This window comes from Pseudophryne corroboree, chromosome 8 (genome assembly GCF_028390025.1).
Source record: "Pseudophryne corroboree isolate aPseCor3 chromosome 8, aPseCor3.hap2, whole genome shotgun sequence".
In the NCBI taxonomy this organism is placed as follows: Eukaryota; Metazoa; Chordata; class Amphibia; order Anura; family Myobatrachidae; genus Pseudophryne; species Pseudophryne corroboree.
The window spans coordinates 163,902,720-163,916,198 of NC_086451.1; the positions used below are offsets into that span (position 1 = coordinate 163,902,720).

Consider the following 13,479-nt stretch of genomic DNA (forward strand, 5'->3'; position numbering starts at 1 on the left):
GAGGAAGATCTGAGACAAAGAAATCTGACTTTTACAAGAGCTGACCAGAGGAAAGCACAAACACAGTCCCCCACTACCACAAATAATGCAGTCAAGTTTCCCACATTTGGGGAAATCACAGGGGTCAGCATACCCAGAATGCAATGAATGAACCTCAACCTGGGAGAACAATCTTCATGACCATGGTATCTCCTATGCAAAATAAGTATGATTTGGGATAGAGCTGGGGAGGGCCGCTGCTCAGGCACATCTCTGTCAAGTAAAGGAGATTCAACTGAGGCAGCACAAGGGAACTCTCATCTGGGGACAACAACTGCAGGGAGAACACATATTTTCAGATGAACATGGGAGGGCAGAAGGCTGCCTAATACTGAAGCACCCCCAAACAACAAACCAAATGCAACAACTAGTGCAAGCATTCCTGGGGGAAGGCCTGCAGCAGATGGATTTGCATATGGTGATGTCATCCAAGCAGTGGGTCAAAGTTGGCTTCAACCCTCGTCTGCATATGAAAAGAAAAAAGGGATGTGCAGGGCATGGCGGCCTTTTGCGGCGCTTGGATGACCCCTAATTCACATTAAACACCTCCACCCTCCTTCGGTGTGGGGCTCATGTTGGCTATGCCCCAGCCCCTGAAGCATTCAAGCTGATTTCTTGCAGCAGCTGGGCACTGTAACAGCTCCAGAGCTGCTCTGTAAAGCATGTAAAAGGGCGTGGGCCCTGCAGCACTACCTGTAGTTTGCATTGTGAATTGGAAGGCACAAAGTAAGCAGACGGGAGAAGTCAGGATAGTGCGCAAGGGCATAGAAGGGAGCGGCTCAAGAAAAGAGAAGTGGAAACAGACAGCAAACTAGGCTGGAGAAAGACCTGAGACAAAGAGATCTGAATTATACGAGAGCCGACCAGGGGAAACACAAATTATGCAGTCAAGTTTCCCACATTTGGGGAAATCGCAAGAGCAGCACACCCAGAGTGCAATGGGTGAGCCTTGCCCTGGGAGAAGCACCTACATGATCATAATATCTCACCTGGCAGGTAAGTAGGAGTTGGGCTAGAGCTGGGGAGGGTCGCAGCTCGGGCACCCCCCTGTCAAGTGAAGGAGATCCAACTGAGTCAGCACAAGGGAACTCTCGAAAGAAGAACAAGGCTAGAGGAAGATCTGAGACAAATAAATCTGACTTTTACCAGAGCTGACCAGAGGAAAGCACAAACACAGTCCCCCACTACCACAAATAATGAAGTCGAGTTTCCCACATTTGGGGAAATCACAGGGGTCAGCATACCCAGAATGCAATGAATGAACCTCACCCTGGGATAACAGTCTTCATTACCATGATATCTCCTATGCAAAATAAGTATGATTTGGGATAGGGCTGGGGAGGGCCGCTGCTCAGGCACATCTCTGTCAAGTTAAGGAGATTCAACTGAGGCAGCACAAGGGAACTCTCATCTGGGGACAACAACTGCAGGGAGAACACATATTTTCAGATGAACATGGGAGGGCAGAAGGCTGCCTAATACTGAAGCACCCCCAAACAACAAACCAAATGCAACAACTAGTACAAGCATTCCTGTGGGAAGGTCTGCAGAAGACGGATTTGCATACAGTGATGTCATCCAAGCAGTGGGCCAAAGTTGGCTGGAACCCTCATCTGCATATGAAAAGAGAAAAGGGGTATGCAGGGAATGGCGGCCTTTTGCGGCGCTTGGATGACCCTTAGTTCGCATTAAACACCCCCACCCTCCTTCGGTGTGGGGCTCATGTTGGCAATGCCCCAGCCCCTGAAGCATTCAAGCTGATTTCTTGCAGCAGCTTGGCACTGTAACAGCTCCAGAGCTGCTCTGTAATGCAAGTAAAAGTTTGTGGGCCCTGCAGCACTACCTGTAGTTTGCATTGTGCATTGGAAGGCACAAAGTAAGCAGACAGGAGGAGAAATCAGGATAGTGCACACGGGTATAGAAGGGAGGGGCTCAAAAAAAAAGAAGTGGAAACAGACTGCAAACTAGGCTGGAGAGAGACCTGAGACAAAGAGATCTGAATTATATGAAAGCCGACCAGTGGAAACACAAATCATGCAGTCAAGTTTCCCACATTTGGGGAAATCACAGGGGCAGCACACCCAGAGTGCAATGGGTGAGCCTTGCCCTGGGAGAAGCACCTTCATGATCATAGTATCTCACCTGGCAGGTAAGTAGGAGTTGGGCTAGAGCTGGGGAGGGTCGCTGCTTGGGCACCCCCCTGTCAAGTGAAGGAGATCCAACTGAGGCAGCACAAGGGAACTCTCGAAAGAAGAACAAGGCTAGAGGAAGATCTGAGACAAAGAAATCTGACTTTTACCAGAGCTGACCAGAGGAAAGCACAAACACAGTCCCCCACTACCACAAATAATGCAGTCAAGTTTCCCACATTTGGGGAAATCACAGGGGTCAGCATACCCAGAATGCAATGAATGAACCTCACCCTGGGAGAACAATCTTCATGACCATGGTATCTCCTATGCAAAATAAGTATGATTTGGGATAGGGCTGGGGAGGGCCGCTGCTCAGGCACATCTCTGTCAAGTTAAGAAGATTCAACTGAGGCAGCACAAGGGAACTCTCATCTTGGGACAACAACTGCAGGGAGAACACATATTTTCAGATGAACATGGGAGGGCAGAAGGCTGCCTAATACTGAAGCACCCCCAAACAACAAACCAAATGCAACAACTAGTGCAAGCATTCCTGGGGGAAGGCCTGCAGCAGATGGATTTGCATATGGTGATGTCATCCAAGCAGTGGGTCAAAGTTGGCTTCAACACTCATCTGCATATGAATAGAGAAGAGGGGCGTGCAGGGCATGGCGGCCTTTTGCGGCGCTTGGATGACCCCTAATTCGCATTAAACATCTCCACCCTCCTTCGGTGTGGGGCTCATGTTGGCTATGCCCCAGCCCCTGAAGCATTCAAGCTGATTTCTTGCAGCAGCTGGGCACTGTAACAGCTCCAGAGCTGCTCTGTAAAGCATGTAAAAGGGTGTGGGCCCTGCAGCACTACCTGTAGTTTGCATTGTGCGTTGGAAGGCACAAAGTAAGCAGACGGGAGAGGTCAGAATAGTGCGCAAGGGCATAGAAGGGAGCGGCTCAAGAAAAGAGAAGTGGAAACAGACAGCAAACTAGGCTGGAGAGAGACCTGAGACAAAGAGATCTGAATTATACGAGAGCCGACCAGGGGAAACACAAATTATGCAGTCAAGTTTCCCACATTTGGGGAAATCACAGGGGCAGCACACCCAGAGTGCAATGGGTGAGCCTTGCCCTGGGAGAAGCACCTACATGATCATAGTATCTCACCTGGCAGGTAAGTAGGAGTTGGGCTAGAGCTGGGGAGGGTCGCAGCTCGGGCACCCCCCTGTCAAGTGAAGGAGATCCAACTGAGGCAGCACAAGGGAACTCTCGAAAGAAGAACAAGGCTAGAGGAAGATCTGAGACAAAGAAATCTGACTTTTACCAGAGCTGACCAGAGGAAAGCACAAACACAGTCCCCCACTACCACAAATAATGCAGTCAAGTTTCCCACATTTGGGGAAATCACAGGGGTCAGCATACCCAGAATGCAATGAATGAACCTCAACCTGGGAGAACAATCTTCATGACCATGGTATCTCCTATGCAAAATAAGTATGATTTGGGATAGAGCTGGGGAGGGCCGCTGCTCAGGCACATCTCTGTCAAGTAAAGGAGATTCAACTGAGGCAGCACAAGGGAACTCTCATCTGGGGACAACAACTGCAGGGAGAACACATATTTTCAGATGAACATGGGAGGGCAGAAGGCTGCCTAATACTGAAGCACCCCCAAACAACAAACCAAATGCAACAACTAGTGCAAGCATTCCTGGGGGAAGGCCTGCAGCAGATGGATTTGCATATGGTGATGTCATCCAAGCAGTGGGTCAAAGTTGGCTGGAACCCTCATCTGCATATGAAAAGAGAAAAGGGGTATGCAGGGAATGGCGGCCTTTTGCGGCGCTTGGATGACCCTTAGTTCGCATTAAACACCCCCACCCTCCTTCGGTGTGGGGCTCATGTTGGCAATGCCCCAGCCCCTGAAGCATTCAAGCTGATTTCTTGCAGCAGCTTGGCACTGTAACAGCTCCAGAGCTGCTCTGTAATGCAAGTAAAAGTTTGTGGGCCCTGCAGCACTACCTGTAGTTTGCATTGTGCATTGGAAGGCACAAAGTAAGCAGACAGGAGGAGAAATCAGGATAGTGCACAAGGGTATAGAAGGGAGGGGCTCAAAAAAAAAGAAGTGGAAACAGACTGCAAACTAGGCTGGAGAGAGACCTGAGACAAAGAGATCTGAATTATATGAAAGCCGACCAGTGGAAACACAAATTATGCAGTCAAGTTTCCCACATTTGGGGAAATCACAGGGGCAGCACACCCAGAGTGCAATGGGTGAGCCTTGCCCTGGGAGAAGCACCTTCATGATCATAGTATCTCACCTGGCAGGTAAGTAGGAGTTGGGCTAGAGCTGGGGAGGGTCGCTGCTTGGGCACCCCCCTGTCAAGTGAAGGAGATCCAACTGAGGCAGCACAAGGGAACTCTCGAAAGAAGAACAAGGCTAGAGGAAGATCTGAGACAAAGAAATCTGACTTTTACCAGAGCTGACCAGAGGAAAGCACAAACACAGTCCCCCACTACCACAAATAATGCAGTCAAGTTTCCCACATTTGGGGAAATCACAGGGGTCAGCATACCCAGAATGCAATGAATGAACCTCACCCTGGGAGAACAATCTTCATGACCATGGTATCTCCTATGCAAAATAAGTATGATTTGGGATAGGGCTGGGGAGGGCCGCTGCTCAGGCACATCTCTGTCAAGTTAAGAAGATTCAACTGAGGCAGCACAAGGGAACTCTCATCTGGGGACAACAACTGCAGGGAGAACACATATTTTCAGATGAACATGGGAGGGCAGAAGGCTGCCTAATACTGAAGCACCCCCAAACAACAAACCAAATGCAACAACTAGTGCAAGCATTCCTGGGGGAAGGCCTGCAGCAGATGGATTTGCATATGGTGATGTCATCCAAGCAGTGGGTCAAAGTTGGCTTCAACCCTCGTCTGCATATGAAAAGAGAAAAGGGGCGTGCAGGGCATGGCGGCCTTTTGCGGCGCTTGGATGACCCCTAGTTCGCATTAAACACCTCCACCCTCCTTCGGTGTGGGGCTCATGTTGGCTATGCCCCAGCCCCTGAAGCATTCAAGCTGATTTCTTGCAGAAGCTGGGCACTGTAACAGCTCCAGAGCTGCTCTGTATGGCAAGTAAAAGGGTGTGGGCCCTGCAGCACTACCTGTAGTTCGCATTGTGCGTTGGAAGGCACAAAGTAAGCAGATGGGAGAAGTCAGGATAGTGCGCAAGGGCATAGAAGGGAGCGGCTCAAGAAAAGAGAAGTGGAAACAGACAGCAAACTAGGCTGGAGAGCTCTTCTGTCTATATTTTGCAAACCTGCTCTTGTCCTCTCCAGCTGCTCCATGTAGATTTGACGTCTGGAAAGGTGCATAACCCACTGACAAGCAGGCACACTCCTGCATGAGTTTTCTCTCTCACTAGCTGGATGATACACAATCATTTGCATGTGCTCCACCTCTGACACACCACCCACCCAACCACCCAGTGACCAGAGCCACCCACAAGCCAACTGGCTCCGTGATTTAATTTGCACAGTGTAGTCATCCAGGCAGCATGTCCTTCTCAATGGAAGGATCTCTGGTTCCATGGAATCTTCCACATTGGAATGCTGCGGAATAAAAAGGATTTAAATATTCAGCTTGCTAGCATTCAATGTACCTGCGGCTTGGCTTTAGCACATGGGTCTTCATCCTGTGGCCCTCCAGCTGCTGTGAAACTACACATCCCAGCATGCCCTGCCACAGTTTTGCTATTAAGGTATGCTAAAACTGAGGCAGGGCATGCTGGGATGTGTAGTTCCACAGCAGCTGGAGGGTCGCAGGTTGAAGACCCATGTTCTAGCATGCCTGTTCTATGATGCATGTACCGTGATGTCACAATCAGCTTGGAATGGGGTGTCTAGCAGGCATTTGCTGACAGCCACTTGAGGGAGACACACATCAGGAGATGCAGCATATCGGAGGTCTTCGATGCCTTTCCAGCAAATGCACACCACCTGCTGCTGGTCTGGACACAAAACAATGCCCACAATCGAAGTCCCAAAATGCCCAACTACAGGATTCATGTAAGTAGTGAATTTAGGAATGAATTTAGAAGTAGGAAATTGTTAGGGTCTCCTGCCCTGTGCTGCCACGTCGTCATGGCAACCGGGAGACAAGTGCTAGTGGAGTAACCTGAGCGCAGCTGATACTCCAGTTCGGGTCTTTTGCTGTGCAGTGGTTATAGGCTCTGTGCACGGCAGGGGATCCGGTGCTGGTTTTTGTGCTCACAGTCTGTGAGGTCTGAGTGGGGCGTGGACAGCACCTGCTTTATAAGGCCTCTTTTCAGGGTAAGCAGATGCTGCTGAATCTTTGTTGGTTAGTCAGTTCATGAAAGTTAGCCAGTACTGTGTAGCTTTGTATTTGTTTGTTGCTTACTGCAAATAGGCCTGGGGATTTGGTATTACACTCTGCCAATCCAGACCTAGCAGTAAGACTGGAGTCAGTCGTTTAGCTTGCTGGGGTTCTGTTACTACTCTGTGAACTTAGCAAGTTTGCGGCTGTATTCTAAGACTTGCCTGTCTAATCCTGTCTCACTGTGCTAGGTGTCAGGGGTCAGTTTAGTGGCAGTAAGCTAAAACCTGTGCACTGCAAGTGAGAAATAGGATTGTGGAGACTCTCCTTGTGTCTATCATTCCATCTCTGACCAAGGAGTTTACTGCCACACCCGTTGGTAACCCTTTAGGGTTTTGCTGTTGCCCTTAGCAACAGCATTTCGGGTTCTCTACGTATTAAAACACAACATCTTGCTTTTTCCATCTGTGCAGTTCTAATACAAGGGAGATACCCAGTTCCTTAGCCTCTGGGCTTCTCTGTTCACTTTGTGTGTATTTTGTTACCCTATTACCTTCTGTGTACGTTATGTCATATTCCCCAGTTTGTCTGTGAGTCCATTTGTTTTGCATAACAGTTCAAACACCAGTACATTCCTGCAGACACTGGAGTGCATAACAGTTCTGACACCAGTACTTTCCTGCAGGCACTGGTGTGCATAACATATTCAGCAGCCTAATACTCCTGTTGAAATTTTGTGGGAATATGGAGCATACCCCTCAAAATACGTTGCAACAGGTGGTCGATCAGGTGCAGGTCCTGACTCGACAATTTAATGATTTGTCCATTAAAATGCACACCTCCCAGGCTGCTGGCGGAGCTCCCGCAGCAGCAGCACCTGCAGGGGTTAAGGAGCCGAAAGTAAATCTCCCGGATCGTTTTTCTGGAGATCGCTCGCAGTTCTTTTGTTTCAAGGAGAGCTGCAAGCTATACTTCCGGCTTAGGCCTCAGTCTTCTGGGTCGGAGATTCAGCGGGTGGGCATAGTGATTTCCTTGCTACAAGGAGACCCACAGGTCTGGGCATATGGGTTGCAGCCTGACTGTCCGTCGCTTAAAAGTGTTGATGCTTTTTTTACGGCACTGGGCATGTTGTATGATGACCCTGACAAGACGGCCTCAGCCGAGGCTCAGATTTCGATCCTTAAGCAAGGGCGAAGGCCAGTTGAGGTTTACTGTACGGAGTTTCGGAGGTTGGGCTATGATACCCAGTGGAATGACCCAGCCCTGAGACACCAGTACCGAAGAGGTCTTTCTAACCAGATAAAGGACCAACTGGTACAATATCCCTTGCCTGATAGCTTGGATCAGCTCATGCAGTTATCCATCCGGGTGGATAGACGGCTGAGAGAGCGTAGGCTTGAAAGGGAGACTGAGATTTCCTTCCTTCCCAAGGGAACCTCAGACTCTAAGGAATTTTCTGAGGAGCCTATGCAGATTGGGGCTACCCGCCTCTCCTCGCGTGAGAAGACGCGGAGGAGACAGCAGGGGTTGTGTTTGTACTGTGGGAATAAAGGTCATGTGGTAGTATCATGCCCAGAAAAGCCGGAAAACTTCAGGGCCTGAGGGTGATGGGAAATATCCTGTCAGGCCAGAAGTCAGAATTTCCCAAGAAGACTTTTATCATTCCGGTGACCTTGAAGATCCTCGGTCAAACTGTCAAGACTGAGGCCTTTGTGGACAGTGGGGCCGACGGGGTTTTTATGGACCGCCAATTCGCCCTGAAACACTCTGTTCCCTTAGTACCCTTGGCATCGGAAATTGAGATTTGTGGGTTAAACGGGGAACCATTATCCCAAGGTAAAATTACCTCTTGCACTAGCCAGATTTCTTTGTTTATTGGAGCCACACACTCTGAAAAATTGTCCTTTTATGTGACTGTCTGTACTTTTGCCCCATTGGTGTTGGGGTTACCCTGGTTAAGGGCCCACAATCCTCAATTTGACTGGGTCTCTGGGGAGATTCTTAGTTGGGGTACTGATTGTTTCAGGAGTTGCTTGAGCCTTCCAGTCAGGCTCTCGCAGCTAAGTTTGCCAGGATTGCCAGGGTGTTATGCTGATTTTGCGGACGTGTTCTCCAAAAAAGTTGCAGAGGTACTACCTCCCCATCGCCCCTATGACTGTGCCATTGATTTGTTGCCAAATGCTAAGCTTCCCAAGAGCAGGTTGTACTCCCTGTCACGTCCTGAGACTCAGGCTATGGCAGAGTACATTCAGGAGAACTTGGCTAAGGGATTTATCAGACCTTCACAGTCTCCAGTTGGGTCGGGGTTCTTCTTCGTGGGTAAAAAGGACGGTTCGTTGCGACCCTGCATCGACTTCAGGGAATTGAACCGTATCACGATTAAAAACTCATACCCACTGCCTCTCATTTCGGTCTTGTTTGACCAGCTTCGTACTGCCACCATTTTTTCTAAGATTGACCTACGCGGTGCGTACAATCTAATCCGAATAAGAGAGGGGGATGAATGGAAGACTGCCTTTAATACCCACTCAGGGCATTATGAATATTTGGTGATGCCTTTTGGGCTCTGTAATGCCCCGGCAGTCTTCCAGGATTTCATGAATGATGTGCTCAGGGAATATTTGGATAGATTCTTAGTTGTATACTTAGATGACATCCTAATCTTCTCCCATTCCCTGGAGGAACATCGGAAGCATGTACGCTTAGTCCTCCAGAAACTCAGAGACCACCGGCTTGGGGCGAAGCTGGAGAAGTGCGAATTTGAAGTTCAGCAAATCGCATTTCTAGGATATATTATCTCCCCAGAGGGTTTCCAAATGGAGGGTTCCAAGGTACAGGCAGTCCTGGATTGGGTGCAGCCCACTAGTTTGAAGGCGCTTCAGCGTTTCCTGGGCTTTGCGAATTTTTATAGACGATTTATCGCTGGATTTTCGTCTATAGTGGCGCCCTTGGTGGCACTCACTAAGAAAGGGGCGGATGTTGCTCACTGGTCTTGTGAGGCTAAAGCGGCTTTTGCCCGTCTCAAAAGGGCATTTGTTTCGGCCAAGGTGCTGCGACACCCAGATCCAGAGCGTCCTTTTGTGGTGGAGGTGGATGCCTCTGAGATGGGTATTGGGGCAGTGCTTTCTCAGATGGGAGTGTCTGATAATCGCCTTCATCCCTGTGCTTACTTTTCCCGTAAATTTTCGCCTGCCGAGATGAATTATGACGTGGGTAACCGGGAATTGTTGGCTATTAAGGATGCACTCGAGGAGTGGAGACACTGGCTTGAGGGGGCTAAGTTTGTGGTCTCAATTCTCACTGACCATAAGAATCTGGCATATTTAGAGTCAGCGAAGCGTCTCAATGCCAGGCAGGCACGATGGGCTTTGTTTTTTGCTCGCTTTAATTTTTTGATAACATATCGCCCTGGGTCAAAAAACATCAAGGCTGATGCGCTCTCGCGGAGTTTTGCTCCAATCCAGGAGACCACCGAGGAGCCGTTGCCCATTGTTTCCCCATCATGTATTAAAGTGGGCATTACCCAGGACCTCTTATCATTAGTCCTTAGAGCACAGGAGCAGGCTCCTCCATACCTTCCGGTAGGTCTTTTGTTTGTGCCTCCTAGGTTAAGACAGCGAGTGTTCCTGGAATTCCATGCCAAGAAGTCGGCAGGTCACCCGGGTATTGCCAGAACTCGGGAGTTGCTATCTAGGGCGGTGTGGTGGCCCTCGGTGGCTAAGGATGTGGATCAGTGGGTTCGGGCATGTGACATCTGTGCCCGAAATAAGACTCCTAGAGGGGTTCCTGTTGGCCCATTACATCCACTCTCTATCCCATCTAAGCCATGGACCCACATTTCAATGGATTTTGTGGTGGACTTGCCCAAATCCTCGGGGATGACAGCCATCTGGGTTGTCGTTGACAGGTTTTCGAAGATGGCGCACTTCGTTCCACTGGTTGGGCTGCCATCAGCCAGACGCCTGTCTGAATTATTTATGCTGCATGTTGTGCGTCTCCACGGGTTGCCACTTGATGTGGTCTCTGACCGCGGATCCCAGTTTGTGGCCAAATTCTGGAGGGCATTTTGTTCCGATCTCCAGATTTCTGTCAGCTTGTCGTCAGGCTACCATCCGCAGTCTAATGGGCAGACTGAAAGGGTGAACCAGTCCTTGGAGCAGTTCCTCAGGTGTTATGTCTCCAAGTGTCAGACTGACTGGGTTGCTCATCTGTCCATGGCGGAGTTTGCCTATAACAACGCGGCTCACTCTGCTACAGGGATCTCTCCCTTCCTTTGTGTGTATGGGCATCATCCTAAGGCCAATTCTTTTGACCCCCTGGACTCCACGCCTGGTGGTTCCTCTGTGGTTTCGGTCCTTAGAGGTATTTGGCGGAAAGTGAAGAAAGCCCTTGTGTCTGTGTCATTAGTGACCAAAAGGGTTTTTGATAAGCGGAAAAGACCCTGCAGCTTCAAATTAGGAGACTTCGTCTGGTTGTCTACCAAGAATTTGAAGTTGAGACAGCCATCTCATAAGTTAGGGCCCCGGTTCATCGGCCCTTATAAGATCACCAGGGTTATCAATCCGGTGGCATTTCAGTTAGATCTGCCCCGTTCTTTGGGTATCAATAAAACATTTCATTGTTCCCTTTTAAAACGGGCGATTAGTAATCCTTCTTCCAGTGGAAGACCTTCCCCTCTTCTGATACGTGGCCAGAGGGAGTTTGTTGTTGAAAGGATTCTTGACTCCAAGGTGGTTCGGGGTCGGCTGTCATTTTTGGTGCACTGGAAGGGGTATGGCCCGGAGGAGCGGTCGTGGGTGCGCAGTTGTGATCTTCATGCCCCCAGACTGATACGCTCTTTCTTCTCGCAGTTCCCCGATAAACCCGGTGGTAGGGGTTCTTTGACCCCTCGTCAGAGGGGGGGTACTGTTAGGGTCTCCTGCCCTGTGCTGCCACGTCGTCATGGCAACCGGGAGACAAGTGCTAGTGGAGTAACCTGAGCGCAGCTGATACTCCGGTTCGGGTCTTTTGCTGTGCAGTGGTTATAGGCTCTGTGCACGGCAGGGGATCCGGTGCTGGTTTTTGTGCTCACAGTCTGTGAGGTCTGAGTGGGGCGTGGACAGCACCTGCTTTATAAGGCCTCTTTTCAGGGTAAGCAGATGCTGCTGAATCTTTGTTGGTTAGTCAGTTCATGAAAGTTAGCCAGTACTGTGTAGCTTTGTATTTGTTTGTTGCTTACTGCAAATAGGCCTGGGGATTTGGTATTACACTCTGCCAATCCAGACCTAGCAGTAAGACTGGAGTCAGTCGTTTAGCTTGCTGGGGTTCTGTTACTACTCTGTGAACTTAGCAAGTTTGCGGCTGTATTCTAAGACTTGCCTGTCTAATCCTGTCTCACTGTGCTAGGTGTCAGGGGTCAGTTTAGTGGCAGTAAGCTAAAACCTGTGCACTGCAAGTGAGAAATAGGATTGTGGAGACTCTCCTTGTGTCTATCATTCCATCTCTGACCAAGGAGTTTACTGCCACACCCGTTGGTAACCCTTTAGGGTTTTGCTGTTGCCCTTAGCAACAGCATTTCGGGTTCTCTACGTATTAAAACACAACATCTTGCTTTTTCCATCTGTGCAGTTCTAATACAAGGGAGATACCCAGTTCCTTAGCCTCTGGGCTTCTCTGTTCACTTTGTGTGTATTTTGTTACCCTATTACCTTCTGTGTACGTTATGTCATATTCCCCAGTTTGTCTGTGAGTCCATTTGTTTTGCATAACAGTTCAAACACCAGTACATTCCTGCAGACACTGGAGTGCATAACAGTTCTGACACCAGTACTTTCCTGCAGGCACTGGTGTGCATAACAGAAATTAAGTTAGTTCACAAGTACATTCAAATTCAGATCTAAAGTCTAGGTAGGCCTCACGTCCTGGCAGCCCCCAGCACTTAAAAATGCCTTGATTAGAGGTAGAGAATTAAATGTAGATAAAAAGTAGACACAAAATAAGACTCCACAGAGCAGTTATCAGGTGTCTTTATCAATTGTTGCATTTCAAAAATCAAGCAATTAGGGAACACAATGTTGCAACAATGTAACCCTATTTGCAAAATAGTACTAAATAAGTTTGTCGATGTAAGACATTTGCAAAGGCGCATCCAAAACACGCTGGAAAATGCAACTGAGTCTGTTTTTGGAGGCTAGAATAGGAAATGTGCATCGGTCCTACAAGTACTGAAAGCTCTTCTACCATCTCCCTTTGTACATTCAAATTCAGATCTAAAGTCTAGGTAGGCCTCACGTCCTGGCAGCCCCCAGCATTTAAAAATGCCTTGATTAGAGGTAGTGAATTAAATGTAGATAAGAAGTAGACACAAAATAAGACTCCACAGAGCAGTTATCAGGTGTCTTTATCAATTGTTGCATTTAAAAAATCAAGCAATTAGGGAACACAATGTTGCAACAATGTAACCCTATTTGCAAAATAGTACTAAATAAGTTTGTCGATGTAAGACATTTGCAAAGGCGCATCCAAAACACGCTGGAAAATGCAACTGAATCTGTTTTTGGAGGCTAGAATAGGAAATGAGCATTGGTCCTACAAGTACTGAAAGCTCTTCTCCCATCTCCCTTTTCTGAAAAGCCATTTAATATATGGTTCCCAGATAGGGGACATATCAGATATTGCCTTTCAAAAGCAGCAAATATCATACCACTTCTATTGCCATCAAAGATAAACATTGATTGTTTTCAGATATTGGATTGAAAAAGCAGTCTTTATTGACATAAAGAAGCAAAAAAACATACATAAACATTACACACATAAGTACCGTGTTGCAGCACAGCCAAAACACAATACAAATGCTGTCGGTATAGTACAGTTCAAGAACTACAGCACAGGCCAGCCTACACTATAAATCATGAACTGCACTATACATTTAAACAATACAATAATACAACAGTTAATAAGGCTATGGGTGTGGAGTGTAAGAGGGTGAAGG

The 13,479-nt window shown here is 48.3% G+C and overlaps 9 non-coding genes across 9 annotated transcripts; all 9 read right to left on the reverse strand.

Moving 5' to 3' along the window:
• Nucleotides 1-45: 45 nt before the first annotated feature.
• On the reverse strand, nucleotides 46-209 carry LOC134951084 (U1 spliceosomal RNA). The gene has a single exon (XR_010183889.1). It is a non-coding gene; the product is annotated as a U1 spliceosomal RNA (small nuclear RNA).
• A 671-nt stretch (nucleotides 210-880) lies between these two features.
• On the reverse strand, nucleotides 881-1,043 carry LOC134952457 (U1 spliceosomal RNA). The gene has a single exon (XR_010184973.1). It is a non-coding gene; the product is annotated as a U1 spliceosomal RNA (small nuclear RNA).
• A 152-nt stretch (nucleotides 1,044-1,195) lies between these two features.
• Nucleotides 1,196-1,359, reverse strand: LOC134951861 (U1 spliceosomal RNA). Its single transcript, XR_010184522.1, has one exon. It is a non-coding gene; the product is annotated as a U1 spliceosomal RNA (small nuclear RNA).
• A 674-nt stretch (nucleotides 1,360-2,033) lies between these two features.
• Nucleotides 2,034-2,196, reverse strand: LOC134952651 (U1 spliceosomal RNA). The gene has a single exon (XR_010185129.1). It is a non-coding gene; the product is annotated as a U1 spliceosomal RNA (small nuclear RNA).
• Nucleotides 2,197-2,348: 152 nt separating this feature from the next.
• Nucleotides 2,349-2,512, reverse strand: LOC134950492 (U1 spliceosomal RNA). Its single transcript, XR_010183402.1, has one exon. It is a non-coding gene; the product is annotated as a U1 spliceosomal RNA (small nuclear RNA).
• Nucleotides 2,513-3,183: 671 nt separating this feature from the next.
• On the reverse strand, nucleotides 3,184-3,346 carry LOC134952517 (U1 spliceosomal RNA). Its single transcript, XR_010185023.1, has one exon. It is a non-coding gene; the product is annotated as a U1 spliceosomal RNA (small nuclear RNA).
• Nucleotides 3,347-3,498: 152 nt separating this feature from the next.
• LOC134951086 (U1 spliceosomal RNA) lies at nucleotides 3,499-3,662 on the reverse strand. Its single transcript, XR_010183890.1, has one exon. It is a non-coding gene; the product is annotated as a U1 spliceosomal RNA (small nuclear RNA).
• Nucleotides 3,663-4,336: 674 nt separating this feature from the next.
• LOC134952196 (U1 spliceosomal RNA) lies at nucleotides 4,337-4,499 on the reverse strand. The gene has a single exon (XR_010184771.1). It is a non-coding gene; the product is annotated as a U1 spliceosomal RNA (small nuclear RNA).
• Nucleotides 4,500-4,651: 152 nt separating this feature from the next.
• LOC134950493 (U1 spliceosomal RNA) lies at nucleotides 4,652-4,815 on the reverse strand. Its single transcript, XR_010183403.1, has one exon. It is a non-coding gene; the product is annotated as a U1 spliceosomal RNA (small nuclear RNA).
• Between the last annotated feature and the right edge of the window lie 8,664 nt (nucleotides 4,816-13,479).